Below are 27,919 nucleotides of genomic sequence, written 5' to 3'. Positions count from 1 at the left end.
AAATTACAGATATTTGATTAACAGATACAAACTGCTATATATATAATAGATAAACAGCAAGAATTTACTGTATAGCACAGGGATTTACACCCATTATCTTGAAATAATCTATAATAGAACAAAATCTTCAAAAAGAATGAATCATTATACTGCATACCAGAAACTAACACAATCAACTATGCTTTGATATTTTTAAAAAACAAAAAAGGAAATTTTTTTAAAAAGTAAAAGTATCATGTTCTGACCATGATAGAATTAAATTAAAAACAATAAAAGTCATTATTCTTTCATTTTCTCTTTTGACACATAAACTGATTATGTTTCCGTACTTTATACATACAGTGTGGAACGTGGTGTGCAAATGATCCCTTTATAGATTTAAAACTATGGATTTATAACAAAGAATTTGGGTCTTCCATATTAATCCAAATAGGATATAGGCAAAAGCCTTTGTAAAGTACATATAATGTCAACCAAAATACCTGGGACTAAATTAAACAAATATGCAAGGGCCTATATACTTAAATGTGCATTATTGCCTTGTTTAAAACCACAAAAAATAGAAACAATGTAAATGTCAATATTAATTATTTTAGTAACAAAAGAGAAATGAACATGAAAAAGAAAATAAATCTGAATAAGAGTTAAGGTATTGATCATTCACCAGTGCTGTAGTAGAAATCCACCAATGGTTTACATTTTACTCCAAGAAATTCTGCATTAACTAGAAACTGTTCTGAAGAGGCAAATTTTATAATCCAAAACCATAAATTTTTGGCAAAAGTATGAATTTAATGAAATATTTAATAATCCCTTTAAGCCACACAACAGTAATAAAATCACTATCATTTTTCATCGAGATTCCAATTTACAAACTGATTTGTCATAAATTACCTGATGAAAGTTTCAATATGTCCATAAAATAAACAGGATGAGGATCATGCTCAGTTTCCAGAGGAAGAAATCTAGGCACAGAGATAAAGAGAAAATGTGAAAATTGGAGCTAGGAATCAGTTCTTCTAATGTTCAAACCATTTGATGACTCAAAAAGGTGTAATTTACAATGAACATTTCCTTTGATCTAGGAAATGAAGTTTTATACGTGAAAGTAGATCCTTTTATCAACACCTCTTATCACATAACTAAAAATATGTGAATAGAAAAACACTGTTCCAAATTACATTTGGAAAATTGAGTGAAATCTATGTCGATTATCACAATCCCAAAGTGAATGAGCTACTAATCTCAAAAAAAAAAAAAAATCACAATGGCTGCTCCAAATGCAGGGCAAATGGCCCACTAATTTTCTCTCACATGTACCTGGTCAGTTTTCTCTTCCATTTTTAAAGCCCCTGAATCCCATTACAGTGTAATCAATGTGATGAATTCAGAAATAAATAAAGGAGGCAGACTTTGCCTCACAGCAGATATTTGCATTACATCCATGAGAATTTACTGTTATTAAATTAGCTGCAGGGGGGCTTTTTTTATTGCTACCTAAATGCAGAGAAATAGTCAAAGCAAATAAAATTCCATTTTTAACAACCAAATATAATACTAAAAAAGGTCAAATATACCTGTTTCTACTATTACATGCATGCAAATTTTGATACAGAGCAACCTTTAATTTTCAATTAAAAATGCCAATCAGGTTTGCCCTACATCTTAACTATTCAGATCTCCCTACAAATAAGGAAGACATTAAAATTGCATAATACTGAAGTTCATGTAATAAAGAAAATGATGACCTTAGTAGGTTTAATGGCATATCATTTGTTTTTTCTGCCAAGTTTATTGCCTATATCAATACCCTCATTAACCAAAACACCAGCCAAAAGCCAAAAAGTAAGCCATGTATTACAGTGAAAAAAAACTGAATTGTGGAGTCAGATGGAACTGATTTTGAATCCCAGCATAATCATTCACTAGCAAGGTGAATTTGAGTAAGTTACTTAGCTTCATCTGTAAAACAGAGATAATGATAGCTATTTCTTATGGTTACACAACTTAAATAAGAAGACAATAAAACACGTGGGATGGCTTTTGCACATAATAAGTACTCAGTTGTTATTATTGTTATTAAGCTGCTACCTCGTAAAACTAAAATTTTACTCCTCATAGAACCATGGAGATAACAACCAAGAGTCTATTTGCTCTGTACCCTTGGCTCTAAATATCTTGCTTTCCCTAATTCTCTGTACTAATTTTTTTTAATTTACCCATCCAACGTATATTTATTAAATTCCAGCTATGTGTCGGGCACATATTTAATCATTGGGGCTACAATAGTAAGCAAACAAAAATCTTTGTTCTCATGGACAATAGAAAAGGTACACTAGAAAAATATGCAGTATGATAAATAGCAATGAGGGCTAAAGAATAAACACCAAATACGACAGGGGGGCAGAGACCGCTGTGAGTGGGCATGAAATGTCGATGTGACCTACCTTGATTTCCAGTGAGAAACTGGCATTTGTGCAAAGACATACAGGAGGTGAAGGAAGAAGCTATATAAAGTGGTAATATTGTGGTTATATTGCAAAGGCAAAGCCAGTAAGATTTGATAGACTGGATCTAGGTTTTAAGAAGCGGAGAAAAATCAAGGATGACGTCAAGATTTTTTGCCTCAGCAACTAGAAGAATGCAGTTGCAGTTTACCAAGATGGGAAATATTAGGAAAGCAGAAGGTCTGGGAAAAAACAAACTCAGTTTGGATCACACTAACTGCAAGGAGATCCAACCAGTCCATTCTAAAGGAGATCAGCCCTGCGTGTTCTTGGGAAGGAATGATGCTAAAGCTGAAACTCCAGTACTTTGGCCACCTCATGCAAAGAACTGACTCATTGGAAAAGACTCTGATGCTGGGAGGGATTGGGGGCAGGAGGAAAAGGGGACAACAGAGGATGAGATGGCTGGATGGCATCACTGATTCGATGGACATGAGTTTGAGTGAACTCCGGGAGATGGTGATGGACAGGGAGGCCTAGCGTACTGCAATTCATGGGGTCGCAAAGAGTCAGACGCAACTGAGTGACTGAACTGAACTGAACTGAACTTTGAAATAACTATCAGACATGTAAGTAGAAATTTCAAGTTGTCAATTAAATACAGAAATCTGGAATTCAGAGAAAAGCCCATCCTGGAAGTGAATTTGGAAGCCATCAGACTGTTATCAACGTATAATCCATGAGACTTGTGAAGATCTTTAGACTCATTCAGAATTGGATGTATATAGAAATTCTAAAAGGACCAAGGACTGGGACCTGAGCTCGCTATCATTCAGAAATCAGAGAATGAGAAGGGAAAAGTAGCCAGCAAACATGACTAATAAGTAAAGGTTAGTGGCATAGAAAAAAACACAATAAACAACAGTGTCTAGGAAGCCAACCAAGAAACAGTACATGAAAGAGAAGGAAAGGGTCAACGGTGTCAAATGCTTTTGAAGGTGACATAGCAGGAGGACTGAGATTTACCCATTGGATTTAAAAATCTGGAATCGATTGGCACTTTAAAAAGAGATGTTTCACTGGAGTTGTAGAAGTGAAACACAGAGGTAGAACTCATTAAAAGAAACCGAGCAAGAAATATAGAGAAAGTTCTCAAAGACGTTTACAACAAAGATAAGGAGAAAAAGTGATGGTAGTAGGAAAAGAAAGTAAGTCAGGAAGTTTTGTTGTTGTTATCTTTAAGATAAGAGAAGTTCCAGCATGTGAAATGGTGAAAAAAGAAATTCTAAGAGATGAGGGAATCTGATGATGCAGAAGAAAGAAAGGACAAGTGTTAAAACAATGACCTTGGGTAACAATGAAAAAGGGATGTGAGCTGGTGTGATGTAGATGGATAATAAGAGGTAGGAAGACAGTGAACATTACTGCTAATGTTCATTGGAAGATATATATGTGGGAGTGGAATCTTAAAGAAGTTCTCTCCTGATTGCTTCTAATTTCTCAGTAATATGGAAATCAAGATTAAGAGCTGAGACAGAACCATAATGGGTTTGAAAAAATAAAATAAGGTATGAAATAATAGTCTGTGAGAGAGAGAATAAAATGGACTTCAGAATGGAGTAAGACCATCTGGCAGCATTGAGAACCAGTGGAGACAAGTGATCACAAATTTAAAATAAAATCATGAACAGATAAACAAAATATGCTATATTATACACAGCCTTAAAAAGGAATGAAATTCTGACATATGCACAACAAAAATGAACCTTGAAAACATTGTGCTAATTGAAATAGTTCAGTTCAGTTCAGCTGCTCTGCAGTATCTGACTCTTTGCAACCCCATGGACTGTAGCATGCCAGATGTCCCTGTCCATCACCAACTCCTGGAGTTTACCCAAACTCATGTCCGTTGAGTCAGTGATGCCATCCAACCATCTCATCCTCTGTTGTCCCCTTCTCCTCCCACCTTTAATCTTTCCCAGCATCAGGGTCTTTTCTAGTGAGTCAGCTCTTTGCATCAGGTGGCCAATGTATTGGAGTTTCAACTTTAGCATCAGTCCTTCCAATGAAGATTCAGGGCTGATTTCCTTTGGAATTGACTGGTTGGATCTCCTTGCTGTCTGAGGGACTCTCACGAGTCTTCTCCAACACCACCACTCAAAAGCATCCATTCTTTGGCACTCAGCTTTCTTTATAGTCCAACTCTCACATCCATACATGACCACTGAAAAAACCATAGCCTTGACTAGACAGATCTTTGCTGGCAAAGAAATGTTTCTGCTTTTTAATGTAAACAGGTCTCAAAAAAATAAATACCATATGATTCTACTTATACTAGGTACCTAGATTACCTAGAGAGTAGAGTACCTATGCAGAGAAGGCCATGGCACCCCATTCCAGTACTCTTGCCTGGAAAATCCCATGGACGGAGGAGCTTGGTGGGCTGCAGTCCATGGGGTCGCTAGGAGTCGGACACGACTGAGCGACTTCACTTTCACTTTTCACTTTCATGCATTGGAGAAGGAAATGGCAACCCACTCCAGTGTTCTTGCCTGGAGAATCCCAGGGACGGGGGAGCCTGGTGGGCTGCTGTCTATGGGGTCACACAGTCGGACACAACTGAAGCGACTCAGCAGCAGCAGCAGAGTACCTATGAGAGCAGTCACAAGGTAGAATGGTGGTTTCTGGGCTTTGAAGGAACAAGAAATGAAGTTATTATTTAAAAGCTGTTGTCTGAAGTTATTGTTAGAGTACCAGTTTGGGGAAATGAAAAAGTGCTGGAGATTGGTGGTAGTGATGGTTGGAAAATAATGTGAATGCACTTAATGCCAGTGAATCGTATACTTCAAAATGGTTAGAATGGTAAGTTTTACACTACACATGTTTTATCACATGTCATTCATCATTCAGAAAACATAAAGCAAAATCAGACATCAGGGTTGTGTATTTCTCTCTAGCCATGTTCAGCTATATAGCCATAGAACAGAGGGAGAGTTGCCTGTAAGTAACATTGTTGTTTTGCTTTTCAAGGTCAAGTAAGAAGTCATTATAAGGATAAATCGTATAACTTAAGACCAAAAAGCAAGGAAATGAGGACACAAAGCAAGTTACAGGCACTAAAATTCTGGTGGAATCATACCTGATTGGATTGGAAGATTACTGGAGTTGAGATAATTTGAGAACATAAGCTGAAAAAAAAAAAAACAGGATATGATTTTCGGGGAGAAGGGTGCTTGAAATTAAGATTATGGGAATATTAAATTATGTGTACTGACAGAGCCTAAAACATGACCAGGGGAGTGAAAAATTTAGGGATTTCTGAGGACAAAAATCACTAGAGAAGGGTAGGTCAAGGAACTATTGGGTCAGGGTTTTGGATGTAAAGATCTTTGTAGACAGTGAAACGATCCAGAATTACAACAGTATTATTATAAAGAGTGTCAGTAAGCCAAAAGCTAAAATCTTCCAAGAATAAAAGGTAGTGGGTGTGGGTGAAACAGATGTTGGCAACAGATGATTGCAATCAGGAAGAGTAGGGGGCAGTAATGCAGTCTGATGAAATACGATTTAAAGCTGAGTGTCTGCAAGGAGAAGCAGGGATGATTGGAATCCGCAAAGAGAACATAGACTCCATCTGCAGGTCCAGCAGTAGAAAATGCATGAAAGAAAATACAGCTCCCGCTTGGGAGGGCTGCAGGGGAAGAAGTGCCCAGATCCAGTTAGAACACAGCATCAGTGTCATGTTCAGGAAAGAGGTCAGTGATAAGGGCAGTTTGCAGTGACTGGTCTAATCAGCCAAGGACCACAAGGAGCAAAAGTGCAGTCTGACAAAATCAGATTTATTGACTTGATGCAGTGAAAAAAGGCACTCAGAGGAATCCTGGAACACCCCTTTCAACAAGAGGGAGGACGAAAGCGTGCTTTGTAGGGCTGGGTTCCTGCTGAAGGATTCGGAGGAGGGACTGAAGGGAGCCAGGATCAGTGCCACATCCTTCCAGTTTCTCAGGTGGAATGCAGAGAAGCAAGCACTAACTGGGCTTCCCTGGTGGCTCAGCTGGTAAAGAATCTGCCTGCAATGCAGGAGACCCCAGTTTGATTCCTGGGTAGGGAAGATCCCCTGAAGAAGGGATAGGCTCCCTACTCCAGTATTCTTGGGCTTCCCTGGTGGCTAAGCGGGTAAAGAATCTGCCTGCAACATGGGAGGCCTGGGTTTGATCCCTGGGTTGGGAAGATCCCCTGGAGAAGGGAAAGGCTACTCACACCAGTATTCTGGCCTGGAGAATCCCATGGACTGTACAGTTCATGGGGTTGCAAAGAGTTAGACACAACTGAGTGACTCTCACTTCATTTCACTTCACGCATTAACTAGGGATCAGGGGATGTTATGAGGTGAGGGTGGCTGAGTAATTGGGTGTCCCCAGTAATACATAAGGAGAGCGAAGTAGGTCCAGGATGTCATGGGTAAGAAAGCAATAGTCATTCGAAGAAGGGAACCTTGCGGCCTTTTAAGGTTGCCGCCTCCTATTTGCTTTGCAGTTGGCTTTATCTTTGTCTGACCTCCCAGTCCGATGAATGGCAGGGATTTTTTTTTCCTTTCTCTTTTCAGTCTGAGCTGATATTTGCTCTTTCAGTCCCAGACAGACTCACTCCTTCACTGAACATAATTCCAGAAGGCACGATGGAGGAGGTTCAGAAGAGGGAGAAGCAGTGAGAGATGGGGCCACAACAGACATATCTGGACAAAGAGGATTGAAGCTTAGGAAATGAGTGATAACCTGGAAAGCAGGGACATCTTGTCCTGATCACTTAAACATACTGTCCTGAGAGGCTTCGTGGAGGGAAGGGATGCAGTTGGGGAGGCTGAGTACTCTGGGGGTACTCAGGACCTGGAGTCCCGCCTCACCTCTGCAGAGGGGGCCCTACAGGAAGGTGGGCTTCTCTGGAGCACTATGGCCCTCCCTTGACTTCTATGAGAAAGCAGGAAATAAAAGGGAGAAAACATCTGGAATGGGTGTTGCCTCATAGTGAAGAGAAGTGACAACAGAGGAGGAAATAAAGATTATAAATGTATAAAATATATCACATTTCAAAATATACAGTTTGGAATTATTTGATATCAAGGTAAATAACCTGACATATAGCATGTTCCCTGAGGTCATCACAGTGTTATACCAGAGGATGATTAACATTCTTAATGGTGTCCCTGAATTACCAATAAAATGGGAGATTATGGTGAGTGTGCTCTTTACAAGGCAATAAGATAGAACCAGAATATATTTTCTATATCCTTCTGTTCACAATAAATAATCCATCTCTTCTTCTTCACTAGTTTCTTCCTCATCAAATTTATTTGGAAAAGATTCCCATCAAGAAATATTGCCATGCAGAACACTTGACTCTACAGACAGACTGTTAACCCAAAGGTTGTCCAGTAAGTGGACTAAAACATGCCAAGTCCCCAAGTTCACATTCCGTCCCTGAACATATGGTAATAGAACAGGTTCCTTCTACCAATGCCATCCTTAAAAGAAAAGTGCTGGAAAGTTAGAGACAAAGAAAATAATGCCTATGTACCAACGCTCACAGTCTAGCACAGATTTGTAACAAACTCACTTTTTCATGTTTCACAATTCACTTAGTGTTTTCATGTGCATTCTCCCACTTGGTCCTCACAAATACCCTGTGAAGATATTAATATGCAATCTCATTTTGCAATGGCAGTAACCATGCTTCAGGGAGTTTAAGAAACTTGTCCAAGGTCACATTACTGATGAGTAGAGTTGTGGATGTTGTTTAGTCACTAAGTCCTGTTTCACTCTTCTGTGACCCCGTGGACTGCAGCCCACCAGCCTCCTCTGTCCATGGGATTTCCCAGGCAAGAATACTGGAGTGGGTTGCCGTTTCCTTCTCCAAGGATCCTCCCAACACAGGGATTGAATCTGCAACTCTTTTAATCGCAGGCAGAATCTTTACTACTGAGCCACCAGGGAAGCCCTAATTAGTAGAGGCTAGACTTCAATTTGTGTCTCGAGCTTCACATCTGAACAATTATTTGGCCAGAGGAGGAGCAGGGAGAGATTACATGAGCGTTTTAGGGGGGCAACCATAACTCTGCTTCCTGAATATAATCAGGACACAAAAGACTGGTAAGACGGATCAAGAGGATGAGAAGGTGTCTGCACCTTAAACACAGGTGAGATACAGGAAGCAGCCACACTTAGCCACTGGCTAAGACACACTTCCCTTTGGTTCCTTCTCTTTCTGAGCAGAATGGATAAGTTCTAGCCTTGTAGCAGGTCTTACTTAGACAGTATTCATCTGAGTTTGACCTCAGAATAATAAACTCATGTTATTGGTCTCATTTGACTTGAACCATAATCTTAAGTCTTAACTCGTGTTTATGTTGGCCAAATCATATAAGCTCATTTCATAAATAAACTGGATACCATCTAATTTTCCTCATGTGGAAACTGTTTTCATTTTCACTGTTCTCATATGTTACTACCTTAGTGATATGGGCAATATATTGATTGTGCTTAAGAAAGAATAAGATCTACATTAAAATAAAAGATCCCTCCAAAAAATAAATAAATAAAAATAAAAGATCCCTAAATGTTATACATACATCCTCCTGATGCCTATAGAGATTATCGTCCCAGATCATTAAGTCAAGTACACTGACCTATAAAGTTGGACTACAAAGAAAGCTGAGCACCGAAGAATTGATGCTTTTGAACTGTGGTGTTGGAGAAGACTCCTAAGAGTCCCTTGGACTGCAAGGAGATCCAACCAGTCCATTCTAAAGGAGATCAGACCTGGTGTTCATTGAAAGGACTGATGTTGAAGCTGAAACTCCAATATTTTGGCCACCTGATGTGAAGAACTGACTCATTTGAAAAGACCCTGATGCTGGGAAAGATTGAAGGCAGGAGAAAAGGACAACAGAGGATGAGATGGTTGGATGGCATCACCAACTCAATGGACATGAGTTTGGGTAAACTCCGGGAGCTGGTGATGGACAGGGAGGCCTGGCATGCTTTGGTCCATGGAGTCACAAAGAGTCAGACACGACTGAGTGACTGAACTGAACTGAACACTGACCAGTATAACAAAAGAAACATTTAAGAACCTACAAACTCTAGAAAATATGAGAAATAGATAGTTGTTTATTAATGTGCATGGCAAGCAAGTGGAGTTGAAATGTAAGCATTCCTTACTAAAATACCTTAAATATGCCTAGATTTCTTATCATGTGTTCCTGCACTTAGATACAGTAAGCACCTGCTATATACCAGCATCTGCCCTCGTGTGGTTTACAGTTTAGCAGGGAAAAATATCCAAGTGAGAAATATGCTATGAAATCTATATGGTATGGTGGGACCCCAAAGAGTAAAATGGTAAATTATATATTATATTATTGAGAAATTCTTATCAGCAGAAATAACTTTTAGTCTTGATCATGGAAGAGGATTAAGTGTTTGCTATGTTAATTGGGAAAACTGGAAACTTGTAGAAGAGGGTATTTACAATAAAACTGTATATGATGAGAGCAAAAAAATACAAAATGGAGCTCTTAAGAGAGCTAAAGAAGAAGACAGCTTTATGCCATAAAAATCAGCTTGGACTTTATTTTCTCAACAACACCCTCATTAATCAGAGCAGGCTAACTTACCACAATTCTCAATTTCAATATTTTGAAACCAATTTTATACCAATATTATGATAATATATGAGTGGGTAGAGGGTAATGTTTGCAATAGCATGACCAAAACTAGCTGTCAGATCTTGCCCTTGGTTTTTATTTGCTTCATGAATAACACTTTTCCCTGTGGGTCAATGATTCAAGACAATCACAAAGTTCTACATTCATAGGTATCCATGTCAAATAGGTCTGGACAAAAAGTGAAGTCGCTCAGTCGTGCCTGACTCTTTGTGACCCCATGGACTGTAGCCCACCAGGCTCCTCCGTCCATGGGATTTTCCAGGCAAGAGTACTGGAGCGGGTTGCCACTTCTTGCTTCAGGGGATCTTCCCGATCCTGGGATTGAACCCAGGTCTCCCACATTGTAGGCAGACACTTTACCACCTGAGCCACCAGGGAAGTCATGCACAAGAACTGAAAGATTGGGACTTCACTTCTGCTGGTGGTACAGTGGACAGGGATCTTCCTGCCAATGCAGGGGACATGGGTTTGATCCCTGGTCCAGGAGAATTCCACATGCCACAGAGCAGCTAAGTCCACTCACCACAACTACCGAGTCTAGAGTAGTTTTAGATTACCAGAGTCCACATGCCAAAATTACAGAGCCCATAAGCCTAGATCCTGCACACCACAACTTCTGAGCCCATGTGCTGCTAACCCTGAAGCCCTCACGCCTAGAGCCCATGCTCTGCAACAAAAGAAATCGCTGCAGTGAGAAGCCCACACACCAGAACGAAGAGTAGCCCCCACTTGCCGCAATTAGAGAAAGTCCTCTCACAGCAACAAAGACCCAGCATGACCAAAAGTAAAATAAATAACTATGTTTTTAAGTCTTAAAAAAAACTGAAAGATTTATTCTACATCTGCTGGGAATAATCTATAATAATTATTGAGTATGTAATATCCTTCTAAGCTAAGTGCTTTCTGTGTATATAAACTTTCATCCTCAAGATACTTGGATTATATAATACTATTTTCTCCATTTTTTTTAAGGAAGAAACTACAGCTCCAAAGATATAAATAGTTTATCCAGGGTCATGCGCCTTATGAATGGCAAATTGGAACTCAAACCCAGGTCTCACAGACTGCAAAAGCCATATTCATGATCTTTACACTGACCCTAGAAATATAAATAATTACAGTTCCTTCACTCAAGGAACACATAATTTAGTGGAGTAAATAGTCAACTGCAAAATAGACGGTAGATACACAATGTGAGGGCACATTGGATAAACACCTACCACAGACTCGAGTCACGGCGGAATGTATGCCGAATGAAGGAAGAAAAGAAAAAGGCTATTTCAGGCTAAAGGGAGAGAGATAAGAGACCAATGTCTCTATGCAAAACCACAGTAACTCCACAGGACCACAGGGGTCTGGTGGATGGTGGCAGGACTCTGAACTAAGACATACATTGTTCACCCACCATTGCAGCCGCTTAATTTTGGTTTTAATACTGTATCTGGACTCTATCTGTAGTCCAAAAGAATACATTAAAGTTAGAGGTCAAAGACACGCACAAAATATAAGCTGCAAGGAGAATAGTGTCTGTTAAACATGATCAGACACATATGTAGTTTCTAAGAGCTTGCAAACTTCTGTTATTATGCACAATGAAAATGTTGGTCTCTGTCTAAGGCTGTAAGTACCACTTACCCTTTCATACCTCCAGGGTCAGGTATTTCAAGGTTATGTATACAAAAGGGCAGCTCTTCAGGGAGCCAGCTCAGTGTACCTGTAGGTCAGAAAAGCATAAAATTTGTAAGATGATCCAAAACTGTGATATCTAATTTAAAACTTACAGTTTCAGGATTGTGGAATACCACTAAGTATTATAAACTCTAGCAAAGGGGATGGAAGTATAAAAACAAGGAAGCTTGGGGCTGGTGCACTGGGATGACCCAGAGGGATGGTATGGGGAGGGAGGTGGGAGGGGGCTTCAGGATGGGCAGCACATGTACACCCGTGGCGGATTCATGATGATGTATGGCAAAACCAATACAATATTGTAAAGTAATTAGCCTCCAATTAAAATAAATAAATTTATATTTTAAAAAAATTCACCAAAAGTGTCTGGATTACTATACTAGAAAAAAAAAAAAAGTGTGGATTACTATACTAGAAAGTATGACCCAGCACTGACTTCAGGAAGTTTTTCTAATTTTAAATTAACCTTCAAAGTAGTTTAGCCTCATGAACTTGTATCACCAACACAACTCAACTTCCCTCCCACACCCACAAACACCAGCAACACCATCACCAAGAGGAGAAAAATTATATCACTCCTCACATGGTGGTTGCCATTTGGGATCCAGGACTTTATAATATCCTCCAATATGACTCCAGCTTAGGCAATGAAACAAGGATTTATCAAAAAAAAAAAAAAAACACTATACCATAACTAAGCTCAGAGAGGCTGCCTAACCCTGTCTCTGAAATAGAGACTGAGCACAGTGTAGTCCCAAATTACTTTTTTTCTTACCTACTGATCTACACATCCTTAGTTTTAATTCATCTAAATTTTGTTTAAAAAAATAATCCCTGAATGTCAAATTAAGAGAGATACAAACTTGGGACAATTCATGTATCAGCTGAGCTCATGTCCTCAGATTAAATTTGGGGCTGTCCCACAAGTACTTTCCTAATTCAGTTCAGTTCAGTTCAGTTGCTCAGTCGTGTCCAACCCTTTACGACCCCATGGACTGCAGCACCCCAGACCTCCCTGTCCATCACCAACTCCCAGCGTTTACTCAAACTCATGTCCATCGAGTCGGTGATGCCATCCAACCATCTCATCTTCTGTTGTCCCCTTCTCCTCCTGCCTTCAATCTTTCCCACCATCACGGTCTTCTCCAGTGAGTCAGTTCTTCACATCAAGTGGCCAAAGTATTGAAGTTTCAGCTTCAGCATCTGTACTGCCAATGAATATTCCAGACTGATTTCCTTTAGGATGGACTGGTTGGATCTCCTTGCAGTCCAAGACACTCTCAAGAGTCTTCTCCAACACCACAGTTCAAAAGCATCAATTCTTCGCCAGTCAGCTTTCTTTATAGTCCAACTCTCATATCCATACATGACCACTAGAAAAACCATAGCCTTGACCAGACAGACCTTTGTTGGTAAAGTAATGTCTCTGCTTTTTAATATGCTGTCTAGGTTGGTCATAACTTTTCTTCCAGGGAGTAAACATCTTTAAATTTCATGGCTGCAGTCACCGTCTGCAGTGATTTTGGAGCCCAAAAAATAAAGTCTGTCACTGTTTCCAGGAGGGTGAAAGAGAGAAAAAAAAAACTGAGCTACCTGAAAAAAGCTGTAACTTTTGGGCAAAGGATGCATCCAGTTTGTGGCGCGATGCCACACAGTAAAGACTAAAGGAATAAATCATTCCTCTCTCCCTCTGACCTACTCCAAGTGCTCCACCATCCGACCCAAACAGAAGCCAGAGAACGGGAAAGGCTGTCAAGTGCAGTCGATCCAGTTTAGCCCCTCCAGGCACAGTGTCTGGAGGATTTGAATGATCAAAAGCAAAACCTTATATAGTAACTGAAATTCCTCGTTCATAAATGAGTTCAACCAGATGCATAGGCCAAGCAACACACACAAAATTTTTTTCCCAGTCACTCCTCTCCCTAGAAATATCTTCTACACATTTGCAGTTCCTTGAGAAGTCACTCAGAACACAAATTATTAGTGTTGCTATGCTTTATTATTAAATTTTGTGCTCTGAATACAGATATGAACAAAATTCATATCAGCAGACACAAAATAGTGGTAACTAAATTAATCAAAATATTTTATTCAGAATAAGTTTTCATCTTCTAGCTAAACAGAGATAAATAGAGATAAGAATAAAAAAAGATAAGATGTTTATATCTTAAATATTTCTACAATCACTTACCAGTTTCCCATCTTCTACTTGTCCTTTTTTTTTCTTTTTAGCAGCTTTATTTTTAGTCTAACCATTTTAAAGATATCTTCTTTCATTATAAAATAAATATAATATCTGTGTTTGCAACAAATCAAATTTATTTCAATCTGTATCAGTAATGTTGGCAGATAACATTGACCCCTTTCATAAAGGCATAAATTCAATGCATATACACAGAAGAGCAAATAAACACTATGAAAAGACACTGGCAGCTTGAGGTAAGATCATTCTGCGATATACTGATATTTAACGTCTCTGCTTTTAAAAAAATTCCATGTATTAGAGTATTAGCTGATTAGATCTCTTTTAAAAGTAAAATGTCCTATGGATAACAGGTAAGTTTCTCAAAGGGAGCATTCATCTGATTTAAACCAAGAGTCTAAGTAATCTAAATTAGAATCTTGATTTTATAACATTAATCATATACCTGCTGTGTGACAGATACTGTACTAGGAAGTGTTAGTGTAGTTGGAGAAACTAATTTATAAACACTTATAAATTCATGTGACTCAAGGAACAATCTATTGAAACATGCCTCCAGCCATTTCCAACAACTTACTTTTTCACAGCCACGTAACATGACTGTCATCTGCCTCGCCCTCTGTTCTTCAGCTTCCTCTGAGGTATGTTCCCTTTTTCCTCTCCAAATCATATGCCTCTTCAAAGTTTCAACTCAAATGCTTTGTGATACAGACTGCGAACTAACCACCAAATTAATTCCTACCCTTCTGCTGGGAGTATACTTTTACCACATTTCACTGCCCAACGGGGGCCCTAAAAATGAGTCCTAGCCAATCAAATGGGCATGGAAGTGGTTTGATCCCCAGTAAACAATCCATAAAAAGTGGTGCACTCACTTCTTCATGCTTTCAGGAGACTGAGATGGCGATACTCAAATCAACTTCAGAAGCTATTTGTTAAAGATGTAATTTCTACCACTAACCTGGATTCTCATGACTGTCTTGAACCAGAATCCTCCTGCCAACCAAGAAGCCTCTGAACTGGTACAGGAGCAAGGAATGAGCTTCTAATATGATGAACCATTATACTTGGGCCTCTGTTTATTATAATTCAGTTTTCCATAATCTGCCTCTTCCACTAAACCACTATGGTCATTCTCATTCACATCCATTGAACACTTGTGTATTATACCAAATATTACAGCACTAATTTGTGTTCTTATTTTTTGGTTTAACATTATAAGTAGCCTTCTTGCACTTCTTCAGCTCAGTTCGGTTCATTCAGTTGCTCAGTCATGTCCAAATCTTTGTGACCCTATGAACCGCAGCACACCAGGCCTCCCTGTCCATCACCAACTCCCGGAGTCCACTCAAACCCATGTCCATTGAGTCGGTGATGCCATCCAATCATCTTATCCTGTCGACCCCTTCTCCTCCTGCCGTCAATATTTTCCAGCATCAGGGGCTTTTCAAATGAGTCAGCTCTTCGCATCAGGTGGCCAAAGTACTAGAGTTTCAACATCAGTCCTTCCAATGAACACCCAGGAATAATCTCCTTTAGGATGGACTGGTTGGATTTCCTTGTAGTCCAAGGGACTCTCAAGAGTCTTCTCCAACACCACAGTTCAAAAGCATCAATTCTTCAGCACTCAGCTTTCTTTATAGTCCAACTCTCACATCCATACATGACCACCAGAAAAACCATAGCCTCGACTAGACGGACCTTTGTTGACAAAGTAATGTCTCTGCTTTTTAATATCCTGTCTAGGTTGGTCATAATTTTCCTTCCAAGGAGTAAGTGTCTTTTAATTTCATGGCTGCAATCACCATCTGCAGTGATTTTGGAGCCCCAAAAAATAAAGTCAGCCACTGTTTCCACTGTTTGCCCATCTATTTGCCATGAAGTGATGGAACGGGATACCACGATCTTAGTTTTCTGAATGTTGAGCTTTAAGCCAACTTCTTTCACTCTCCTCTTTCACTTTTATCAAGAGGCTCTTTAGTTCTTCTTCACTTTCTGCCATAAGGGTGGTATCGTCTACGTATCTGAGGTTATTGATATTTCTCCCGGCAATCTTGATTCCAGCTTGTGCTTCCTCCAGCCCAGCATTTCTCATGATGTACTCTGCATATAAGTTAAATAAGCAGGGTGACAATATACAGCCTTGATGTACTCCTTTTCTTATTTGGAACCAGTCTGTTGTTCCATGTCCAGTTCTAACTGTTGCTTCCTGACCTGCATACAGGTTTCTTAAGAGGCAGGTCTCTTAGCTCCTCTAATTTAAAAAACCAGAGATAATTAAATATCTGAGTTGCAACCAGGAGTTTTAGCATAAAAGAGACATGATTATAAAGCAAAAATATTAAATAAAAGCCTTGTTGTGTCGTGAATAACGTATAACTCATAGCATCGATGTGCTGTAGTACACACCTGCAGTGTTTATTTAAAGAGGAATGTGTCCCAAGTCCTCAGAGGTAACTTCTGAACACTTAGGATCTCCCAAATGATAAGGAGTGTCCTTGTTATCCAGACCACGCCTAACGGTTCATGCTACTCAGGAAGTTCATGGTGTGCCTCTAGATAGATTATGCTAATGGCTTGCTCCTTGGAAGTAAGCTATGACAAACATAGACAGCATATTAAAAAGCAGAGACATCATACTGCCTACAAAAGTCAATATAGCCAGTCCAGGTTTGATGCATGAGACAGGGTGCTCGGGGCTGGTGCACTGGGATGACCCAGAGGGATAGTACAGGGAGGGAGGTGTGAGAGGGGTTCAGGATGGGGAACCTTGTACACCCGTGGTGGATTCATGTTGATGCATGGCAAAAACAATACAATATTGTAAAGTAATTAGTGTCCAATTAAAATAAATAAATTTATATTTTTTAAAAAGTCAATATAGTCAAAGCTATGATTTTTCCAGTCACCGACTCAATGGACATGAATTTGAATAAACTCTGGGAGATAACGGAGGTCACAGGAGCCTGGTGTGCTGCCATCCATGGTGTCACAAAGAGTCAGACATGACAGCGACAGAACGAGTCAGTGATACCATCTAATCACCTTTCCCTCTGCTGCCCGCTTCTCTTTTTGCCTCCAATCTTTCCCAGTATCAGGGTCTTTTCCAAAGAATCAGCTCTTCAGATCAGGTGGCCAAAATACTGGAGCTTCAACTTCAGCATCAGTCCTTCCAATGAATATTCAGGGCTGATTTCCTTTAGGATAGGGCTTCCCTGGTGGCTCAGATGGTAAAGAATCTGCCTGCAATGTGGGAGGCCAGTGTTCAATCCCTGGGTCAGGAAGATCCCCCGGAGAAGGGAATGGCAACCCACTCCAGTATTCTTGCCTGGAGAACTCCATGGACAGAGGTGCCTAGCAGGCTACCTGGGGTCACAAAGAATCAGACATGACTGAGTGACTCATTTCACTTTCACTTCCTTTAGGATTGCTGGTTTAATCTCCTTGCAGTCCAAGGGACTCACAAGAGTCTTCTCCATCACCACAATTCAAAGGTATTAATTCTCCAGCTCTCAGCCTTCTTTATGATCTAACTCTCATATTCATACATGACTACTGGAAAAACCAGGTATGTGACTATACCAACCTTCATCAGCAAAGTGATGTCTCTGCTTTTTAACATATTGTCTAGGTCTATCATAGTTTTCCTTCCAAGGAGCAAGCATCTTTTAATTTCATGGCTGCAGTCACCATCTGCAATGATTTTGGAGCCCATGAAATTAAAAGCTGTCACTGCTTCCACATTTCCCCCCTCTATATGTCATGAAGTGGTGTGACCAGATGCCATGATCTTAGTTTTTTTTAATGGTGAGTTTCAAGCCCACTTTTTCACTCTCCTCTTTCACCCTCATCAAGAGGTTCTTTGGTTTCTCTTCAATTTCTGCTTTTAGAGTGGTATTGTCTGCATAGCAGAGATTGTTGATATTTCTCCCAAAAAACTTGATTCCAGCTTGTGATTCATCCAGCCCAATATTTTGCAGGATGTACACTGCATATAAGTTAAATAAGTAAGGTAACAATATACAGCCTTCTCATACTCCTAGTTTTGAACCAGTCACTTGTTCCAAGTTCAGTTCTAACTGTCATTTCATGACCCACATACATGTTTCTCAGGAAACAGGTAAGGTGGTTTCATACTCCCACCTCTTTAAGAATTTTCCACAGTTGTGATCCACACAGTCAAAGGCTTTAGCACAGTCAATGAAGCAGAAGTAGATGTTTTTCTGGAGTTCCCTTGCTTTCTCCATGATCCAGTGGATGTTGGCAATTTGATCTGTGATTCCTCTGCCTTTTCTAAACCTAGCTTGTGCATCTGGAAGTTCTCAGTTCATGTACTGCTGAAGCCTAGCTTGAAGGATTTGGAGCATAACTTTGCTAGCATGTGAAATGAGTGCATATGTATGGTAGTTTGAACATTGTTGGCATTGTCCTTCTTTGAAATTGGAATGAAAACTGACCTTTTCCAGTTCTGTGCCCATTGTTGAATTTTCCAAATTTGCTGACATACTGAGTGTAGCACTTTAATAGCATTGTCTTTTAGGATTTGCAATAGCTCAGCTGGATTCCATCACCCCCACTAGTTTTGTTTGTAGTGATGCTTTCTAAGGCCCACTTGACTTCATATTCCAGGATGTCTGACTCTAGGTAAGTGACCACAGCATCATGGTTATTAAGGACATTAAGACCTTTTTTTATATAGTTCTTCTGTGTATTCTTGCTACCTTTTCTTAATCTCTTTTTATTCTGTTAGGTCCTTAACATTTCTGTTCTTTATCATGCCCATCCTTGCATGAAATTCCCTTGATATCTCCAATTTTCTTGAAGAGATCTCAAATATTTCTCATCCTACTGTTTTCCTCTATTTCTTTGCATTGTTGATTTAAGAAGGTCTTCTTATTTCTCCTTGCTATCTCTGGGACTCCATATTCAGTTGGGATATCTTTCCTTTTCTGCCTTGCTTTTTGCTTCCCTTCTTTTCTCAGCTATATGTAAGGCCTCCTCAGACTGCCACTTTGCCATCTTGCATTTCTTTTTCATTGGGATGATTTTGGTTACTGACTCCTGTACAATGTTACAAACTTTCATCCATAGTTCTTCAGGCACTCTCTCTACCAGATCTAATCCATTAAATCTATTCATCACCTTCACTGTATAATCATAAGGAATTTGATTTAGGTCATACCTGACTGGTCTAGTGATTTTCCCTACTTTCTTCAATTTAAGCCTGAATTTTGCAATAAGGAGCTCATGATCTAAGTCACAGTCAGCTCCAGGTCTTGTTTTTGCTGACTGTATAAAGCTTCTCCTTCTTTGGTTGCAAAGAACATAATCAATCTGATTTTGGTATTGGCCTTCTGGTGAAGTCCATGTGTAGAGTCATCTCTTAGATTGTTAGAAGAGAGTGTTTGCTAAGACCAGCTTGTTCTCTTGACAAAATTCCATTAGCCTTTGCCTTGCTTCATTTTGTACTCCAAGGCCAAACTCACCCATTACTCCAGGTATCTCTTGACTTATTTTTGCATTCCAGTTCCCTATGATGAAAGGGATATCTTTTTTGGTATTAGTTATAGAAGGTATTGTAGGATTTCATAGACCCCTTCAACTTTAGCTTCTTTGACATCAATAATTGAAGCATAGACTTGGATTACTGTGATGTTGAATGGTTTGCCTTGGAAACAAACTGAGATTATTCTATCCTTTTTGAGGTTGTACACAAGTACTGCATTTCAGACTCTTTTGTTGACTATGATGACTACTCCATTTCTTCTAAGGGATCCTCACCCAGAGTAGTAGATATAATGGTCATCTGAATTAAATTCACCCATTCCTGTCCATTTTAGTTCACTGATTGCTAAGATGTCTATGTTCACTCTTACCATCTCCTGCTTGACCACGCCCAACTTACCTTGATTCATTTACCTGACATTCAAGGTTCCTATGCAATATTACCATCTTCTTTATACCATCAGACTTTACTTTCACCACAAACACATCCACAACTGGGAGTCATTTCTGCTTTGGCCCAGCCACTTCTTTCTTTCTGAAGCTATTGGTAACAACCCTCTGCTCTTCCCCAGTAGCATATCTGACACCTTCTGACCTGAGGGGCTCATCTTCCAGTGATGTCATACCATTATCCTTTTTCATACTGATCATGGGGCTCTCCAGGCAAGAATACTGGAGTGGGTTGCCATTTGTCTTGGGGGGCCTTACACAGCATGCCTCAAAGCTTCACTGAATTACACAAGTCCCTTTGCCATGACAAGGCTATCATCCATGAAGGGGAGAAGCAATGACTACCCAGTAGCAATAAATCACTGTAGCACCCAGATCATGATTCTAAATATCATCTCTGACTAGACTTCTTGATTTATTCCAAATTAGAACCAGAAGCATACACCACAGGTTGGATCATTTCGCTGCACCAAAAAAGCAAGAAGCTATGAAAGATGAGTGGGGTCTGTGTCAAAAGGACACAGAAGTCAACAGAAAGGGACCCACGATACCCAAAAAATGGGAAAATGTGAGCAAAAAAATGGAATAACAAAAACAATAAATTGAAACATCAAATTCAAATATAAAAACAAAATTTAATGTGTTCAATATTTAATTTTTTAAACAAACTCATCATCACATCAAATACTGCTAGGGTACAATTCCTTATTTTGAAAACTGACAAATAATGAGAATAATTAAGCACAATATTCTGGATAACAAAGTGGATGAGGTGTGACTTTAAAGATAAATCCCAGACAAAACATACAGAAGGAAGAATCAAATTAGAAAATCATCTTTTTGATTCTTCCTCTTACCTCTTCATCCTCTAACCCTGGGCAATGAAAGGTCATGATATCCTGGATCATCTTGTATCAGAAATCAGGTGACTGCTCAAAGAATAATGGAGTCATGTCAAAAGGACACAGGAGCCAGCTCTCAAGGGGCGCTGACTGGCCAAATCAATTTGAGAATCAAAATTTTTTGTAGAATAGGCAGGACAACTAGAAAGCAGAAAATACTATGGGCAGATTTAAATCCAAGATGTGGACTGAAGTGAATAAAGCAAGATGCTGAACTATATGTATGTTTTAAGGAATTTTTAATAGTTTACTATTATTTTTATAGACTTGTCAATTCTGTTGTGAAGGTTTCACAGAAAGTCTTAGATCAGAAGAAGGCTTCTCTTTCATTACCTCTACTTGAAATCTCTGGCCATGTGAATGTACTACATTTCCAGTTTTAAAAGCTAATTAAAATAAATATTTGTTGAACGAAAAAAAAATAAAATAAATGATATTAATGGATTATAGCTTATTGAGTAAAATAGGAGAATATAACATACAACACTGCTATAACAATAAATAAGTTGAAAATTTCATGAAGAGCAGGACATTTAAATAGTTTCAAAGTACCTCTCCATAAAATATTAAGTAATTACAAAAGGATAAAGAATAACCTCACAGTGGAGAAACCTGGCAGAGGCTACCTTAATCAAGTGATGAGAGTGAATGTCATCAGCAAAGGAACAAATCAAAATCATGAGCCACTTGATAGTTTGGAACAAGAACACAGTATTACTTTTGTGATGTTTCTGCTACAGTTGCATAACTTGGCTCTAATCATCAGGAAATACCAGTCAAACACAAATTGAAGGACATCCCATGAGTGCTCTGTAATCTTCAAGAAAGCCAAGGCTGTAAAGGTCAAGAAAGAACTGAGAAAATAAAGAAGCATGACAGCTAAACACAGTGCAAGATTCTGAACTGGATCTTTTTCTTATGAAGGATATTACTGAGGTATTTGGCAAAACTTGATTGGGGTCCAAGATTAGATGATAGCAATGTGTCATTATTAATTTACTGATTTTGATGTTTGAACTGTGGTTATGTAGAATGCCCTTGTTGCAGGAAATACATGAAAGTATTAAAAGATGGCTGGGCATCACATCCTTAACAAACTTTCAAATATATAGAAGTGAAGTTGCTCAGTAGTGTCCGACTCTCTGTGACCCCATGAACGATAGCCTACTTGGCTCCTCCATCCATGGAATTTTCCAGGCAAGAATACTGGAGTGGGTTGCCATTTCCTTCTCCAGGAGATCTTCCTGACCCAGGGATTGAACCTGGGTCTCCTGAATTGTAGGCAGACGAGTTACCGTCTGAGCCACCAGGGAAGTCAAATATATAGGAAAAAACAATTTTCTGTACTGTACTTCCAACTGTTCTACAGGTTTAAGATTGATTTTTTAATAGAAAAAGAAAAATCACCATTTTGTAATCACAATTAAATGATTACCTAGATAACAATCAACAATGGATGCTATAATTATAAGGTATCTTGTAATACGATATCTCATAGATTAAGCTTCCATAGGCTCTTCTTTGTAGTGGAGGGTTTAGGCTGACTCCACCTGAACCAACTGATCAATCTTAATGTCATCAAATATTAGTCAACAAAGGAAAATACAAATTATGATGTAATATAATATGAAGGATACAGTAGCCACTATGAAATATCTTTCCCTCAAAATATGAGTGTGAGTCTCATAACACCTCTAGCTCTAATAAAGAGTGACCAGGAAACACAGGAAATAGACCAGTCATTTAATAACACCACAAGGATACAATCAGCCGAATCTACAGTGCAGAACATTCTACTGGACAAATGAGCTGGTCTCTCCAAGTCAGTTATGAAGAGGAACAAAAAGTGGTGTATGAGTGAGGACTTAATTGGAATAAGAGACTTCAGAGACATAATAACTGAATGTAACTATGGACCTTGTTTGATCCTGATTTGAATAAACCAGTAGCAAAATAGCATCACTGAAATAATCAAAAGAACTTAAATAAGGGCTAGTCATAAAAAATATGAAAAAGCAATTGGTAACATTATTAGAATTAATTACTGCATAATAGTTACATTTTTAATTTCTCTTTATAGACTAGAAATGTGTATCAGTGTATTTAGATGTGATGTTTCAGATTTGCTTTAAAATAGAGAAGCAAACGGAGAAGGCTCTGGCAACCTACTCCAGTACTCTGGCCTGGAGACTCCCATGGACGGAGGAGCCTAGTGGGCTGCAGTCCATGAGGTCGCTGAGGGTCGGACATGACTGAGCGACTTCACTTTCACTTTTCACTTTCATGCACTGGAGAAGGAAATGGCAACCCACTCCAGTATTCTTGCCTGGAGAATCCCAGGGACGGGGGAGCCTGGTGGGCTGCCATCTATGGGGTCACACAGAGTTGGACATGACTGACGTGACTTAGCAGCAGCAGGAGAGAAGCAAAATAAAAGTGATTAAAAAAAATTTAGCAAATGTTAACAATTTTTGAAGCTAGGAACAAGTTCTTTATGGTCTTCCCTAGTGGCTCAGCAGTAAAGAATCCCCCTGCCAATGCAGGAGATGTGAGTTTGATTCCTGGGTCAGGAAGAGTCCCTGGAGAAGGAAATGGCAACCCACTCCAGTATTCTTGCCTGGGAAATTCCATGGACAGAGGAGCCTTGTGGGCTATAGTCCACAGAGTTGCAAAAGAGTCAGACACAACTAAATACATACACACACACACACACACACACACACACACACAAGTTCAGTATATTATTCTCTCCTCTTTTGTGTATATTTAAGAATTCCCATTTTGAAAAAATCAAAAATTTATGCAAAAAATTAGCTTGTTCCATTTCTTTAAATGACTGAATATTTTTATTACTCTTTAATGAAATGTGTGTGTGTACTAAATCACTCCAGTCGTGTCCAACCCTTGGTGACTCTTTGTACTGGAGCCCGCCAGGTTCCTCTGTCCATGGGATTCTCCAGGCAAGAAAACTAGAGTGGGTGTCCATGCCCTCCTCCAGGGGATCTTCCCAACCCAGGGATCAAACCCACATCTCTTATGTCTCCTGCATTGGGAGGCAGGTTCTTTACCACTAGCGCCACCTGGGAAGGAAATAAAATGTCAACAAAGAAATTTGGGGAGAAGAAAGGACACAGGAAGGTTTAGCTTATTTCAAATGGTTCAAAATTAAGAAAGAAGGTGTGAATTCACATATACACCCACACACATACCCACACTGACAAACAGACCCCTTAGTTAACACTGTGAAGAGCGACTGCCAGTGGTACCTTGCTAGTGAAAAGTGACTAATGGAGCAAGATTATGATGAGACCACACTTTAAACCCAATTAAATCCAGGTTGTGCTTAGGAAACAACAAGTTGAATCACTGTAATAAGTCACACACCTAGTGTGGAGAAGGAAAGAGAACCCACTCCAGTATTGTTGCCTGAAGAATTCCATGGACAGAAGAGCCTGGTGGGCTACAGTCTATTGGGTCACCAAGAGTCGGACACGACTGAGTGGCTAGCACACACACACACACACACACACCTAGTCAGTCTTTAGAGTGAACTCTTGATTCTGCACATAATGCTGCAATTCCCAACTTCATCAAAGATACTAAGATAAACCCTTGCTTCCAGCCTTCATATAGAGGTCCCAGCTTACTTTTCAGAAGACTTAGAGTACAGGAGTCATCACTCCCCCCAGGAGAGAATAATTCAATTACTACAAGGTCAACTTATCATGAGGATGTCCTTATACTTATCCAGATTTTGGAAGAGATGGCCCCATGGGTCAGGGCTGCACCATCTGCTATGAAATCAGTTATCAAGACTTGTGGAGTTACAGGATTAAAGTCTTTCTATTCTATTGTTGTTCAATCACTATGTCATGTCCAACCCTTTGTGACTCCATGCACTGGAGCCTGCCAGGCTTCCTGTCCTTCATTATATTCCAGAGTTTGCTGAAATTCATGTCCACTGAGTCAGTGATGCCTTCCAACCGTCTCATCCTCTGTTGCCCCGCTTCCTGCCCTCAATCTTTCCTGATATCAGGGTCTAAAGAAATATAAACGTGCCAGCATAATGAGAGATACATTTCTGTGCAGAAAATCAATATTCAGAAATGTTTCATTGAAAATAAAATTACTCAATAAATCAAAAATCTTCCAAAGAATTTCTTAAAGAAATTGACTTTACTCCGCCACAAAACTCTTCCTCCCAAAGGGACTTGCAGAATATCTTTAAAACAGTAAGCATCTAACAACGGCTCTACTATGTTCAATTAAAAAACAGCAACCCAAAAAGCCCTACTGAATTCTTTCACCAACTGACAGGGATCATTGTGCTCAATCTAGAGCTGCTAAATCTGAATATCAAAGAGTTTCACGTAGCTTGCTCCAAACTACTCAACTGTTACTTCTTAATAGTAGAACAAATAGCTGCAAATTAAAAACTTCCGTTTCCAGCAGCCTTTGTGTTAGGTCTTTTCTTTTCTCTTTCCCCTTAAAAGGCTAGGTCGGGGAATAAAGGTAATCTTTGAAAGTGAGATAGATGGACAGAGCAACTCAAAACAAATCCAGAGAGAACCAAGTTTCCTGTGGAGGAAGTAAACATTACCGAGCTATCACCATGTGTGGAATGTATCTTCTGAGCTTAATATTTCATATTAACTTTTTCTTCCCTCTGAAATTTACTTTAGAAAATTCAAGCCAAAACACCCCTTTGGGATCCGGGTGTGTCCTTTACCTTTGACCTCAATAGGAGTCCTACACGTATGAAAGCAGAAATTGGCTTTTTACAGTAGATCGATAAAAGCTCTCTGGGAATGAGCAGAATGCCTCCCAGAAAGATTTCTGTCTTTACATCTCATAAAATGACCTCGATATCTGGGAGAGAAAATATTCTCTCTATTTTCCCATCCAATTCTATTTTCTCATATCACAGAGACTGCACATTGCTTATACCATTGCCGGTACACAGGACAACCGGGAGAGAGATTTATCACGTTCTGATACTCCTCAGTTCAGAGAGGTCTTGCTGCTGTTCCATTTCATTTGTGTGCATCTGGAGAACAGAGAAAGTGGACTCAAATACTCAATATAAGTAAATATTCCATCAAGAGAGTCAGTAAAGACATCCTCTGTCCTGTCTTTTCATCTTTCCTTTCTCCATCTCCATCTTCCCTTCTCATTCAATCCTCTTTTTCTCACATAAACGCACAGGATTGAACATGCTGTAATACATTCCAGAATTGTGTCCCCTACACTTTAATTATCAGCACATATTATGGATTTAAAAAAAAATTTCTTCAGGCAAATTGACAGAAACAATGTACAACCTTCAAATGAACTATACTAGATTTAGGGAAAACATTTTAGATTTTATCTTTCACATATAATTTCCTGAAAAATATTTACATTGAAAGAATGTTGCAAGCTTGCCTGTCCTGGCTTTCCATGAAACAAATGATTTTAGGAAAACTCCTAAATCTTGATGTATACAATCCCAGAATTTTTAAAAGTACTTTTCAAAAGCTGGTTACTTGGATTTAAAAAGGAGAAAATCAGAGTTTAGTTTTAAAGATTTTGACCATCAGGAGCTCTCATTCCAAGGCCATAGGTGTGTACGTGTGTGTGTGTGTGTGTGTGTGTACAACTAAAGCAGTACTATACTATGGCAAATATAATGACAACTTAGCAATTTCCAGATGGGACATGAAGACATGTACCTTTCTGCAGCCTTATTTTGAATTTTATACTTCTGTTCTCCTACTTCAGGCACTTTAGTTAGTGAGTCCAAGTACTCAACTAAACCCAAAATTTCCCTGGCTTATTCTTATTTCTTAGTTCAGATTTCTTATATCTTTGTTCATATACCCTTATACTTGAATTATCTATCCTTGTGATCTAAATATGGTAGCTGTATGGCTATTTAGATGTTCATTTTAATTAACTGAAATTACATAAAATTAAAATTTCAGTTCCTCAGTCACCCTTGCTTTATTTCAGGCACTCAGTAGCCATATTTGGCTAGTTGGTACTATATCAGACAGTGAAGATAAAGCCCTCATCATCATAGAAAGTTCCACTGGACAGAGATAATCTATACTACCTTTAACTTTGGGCATACTGTCTGTCCCTGCCCCCAATTACTAACAGAAAAATGCTCCTCACATAAATCTCATACATCCTTCAGAGCTTCTGCTCTGCTGTTGAATTCTCACCCTTCTAAACTCCACAGCTCTTATTTCCAGGCCCCTTGTGCTTCCAATCCTGCTTCGTATTACTAAACCTTTTTCTATATATCTTTTCTCACCAACCACCACACTCATTCAGTCTTCAAATATCCACTGAGTACCCCATGTGGCAGGCACTATTCTGCATTCTGGGAGGTGATGCTTATCAAGACAGGCAAGAGCTGAGCTCCTTCGAATCAGAGCCAACACTTTGATTTCTTTAGCACATAGGACGAACTAAGGACACAAAAGGGAATGAAAGACACACTTATTAAGCAGCTTTGGAATTCTGTTTTAAAGAAATAAGTTAAAAAAAAATAAGATATATTGTGACAGGAAAATTCTCCCTGGGTCTACATCCTGAATTAGACACTCACTGAGTCACATACATGCTGTCATGTGATCACATTTACGAAAGCATGCAACCAAGTATATCATTTCAGAAACGTTTTAAACATCACTGTGCTGCTGAGGCAATTAAATATCACATACACTAGGCTATATGTTGAGCTCTTTCATAGAAGAAAATATTTATTTCAAGCATGAAAGATGAGGCATATTAGTTACACTAGAGGCTAAGGTACTTTAACAAAGAGATAAAAACCCTGGCTTACTTCTCTTTCATATAACAACCCCAGGGGGAGAATTCAAGTTTGCTAGGGTAGTTCTGCTACTCAAGGTCCTTCGGGATTACAGGTCCCTGTCATTTTATTGCCCTACCATTCAACAAAGTTATCACTTTCATCTGCATGGATGAAGCTGGGTCACACACACACTATGTTCCT

The 27,919-nt window shown here is 39.2% G+C and overlaps 1 long non-coding RNA gene across 1 annotated transcript in view; it reads right to left on the bottom strand.

The window, feature by feature from the left end:
• Positions 1–729: 729 nt before the first annotated feature.
• LOC129640277 (uncharacterized) overlaps positions 730–27,919 on the bottom strand; it is a 50,976-nt gene continuing 23,786 nt past the window's right edge. Inside the window, exons 3-4 of the long non-coding RNA XR_008708720.1 lie at positions 11,806–11,884; positions 730–965 (exon numbers count right to left, since the gene is read on the bottom strand). This is a non-coding gene — a long non-coding RNA (uncharacterized LOC129640277). The remainder of the gene's footprint in view (positions 966–11,805; positions 11,885–27,919) is intronic.

This window comes from Bubalus kerabau, chromosome 1 (genome assembly GCF_029407905.1).
Source record: "Bubalus kerabau isolate K-KA32 ecotype Philippines breed swamp buffalo chromosome 1, PCC_UOA_SB_1v2, whole genome shotgun sequence".
Lineage (NCBI taxonomy): Eukaryota > Metazoa > Chordata > Mammalia > Artiodactyla > Bovidae > Bubalus > Bubalus kerabau.
Note: the sequence above shows the minus strand (reverse complement) of the source record. Positions and strands in the feature narration are given on the sequence as shown.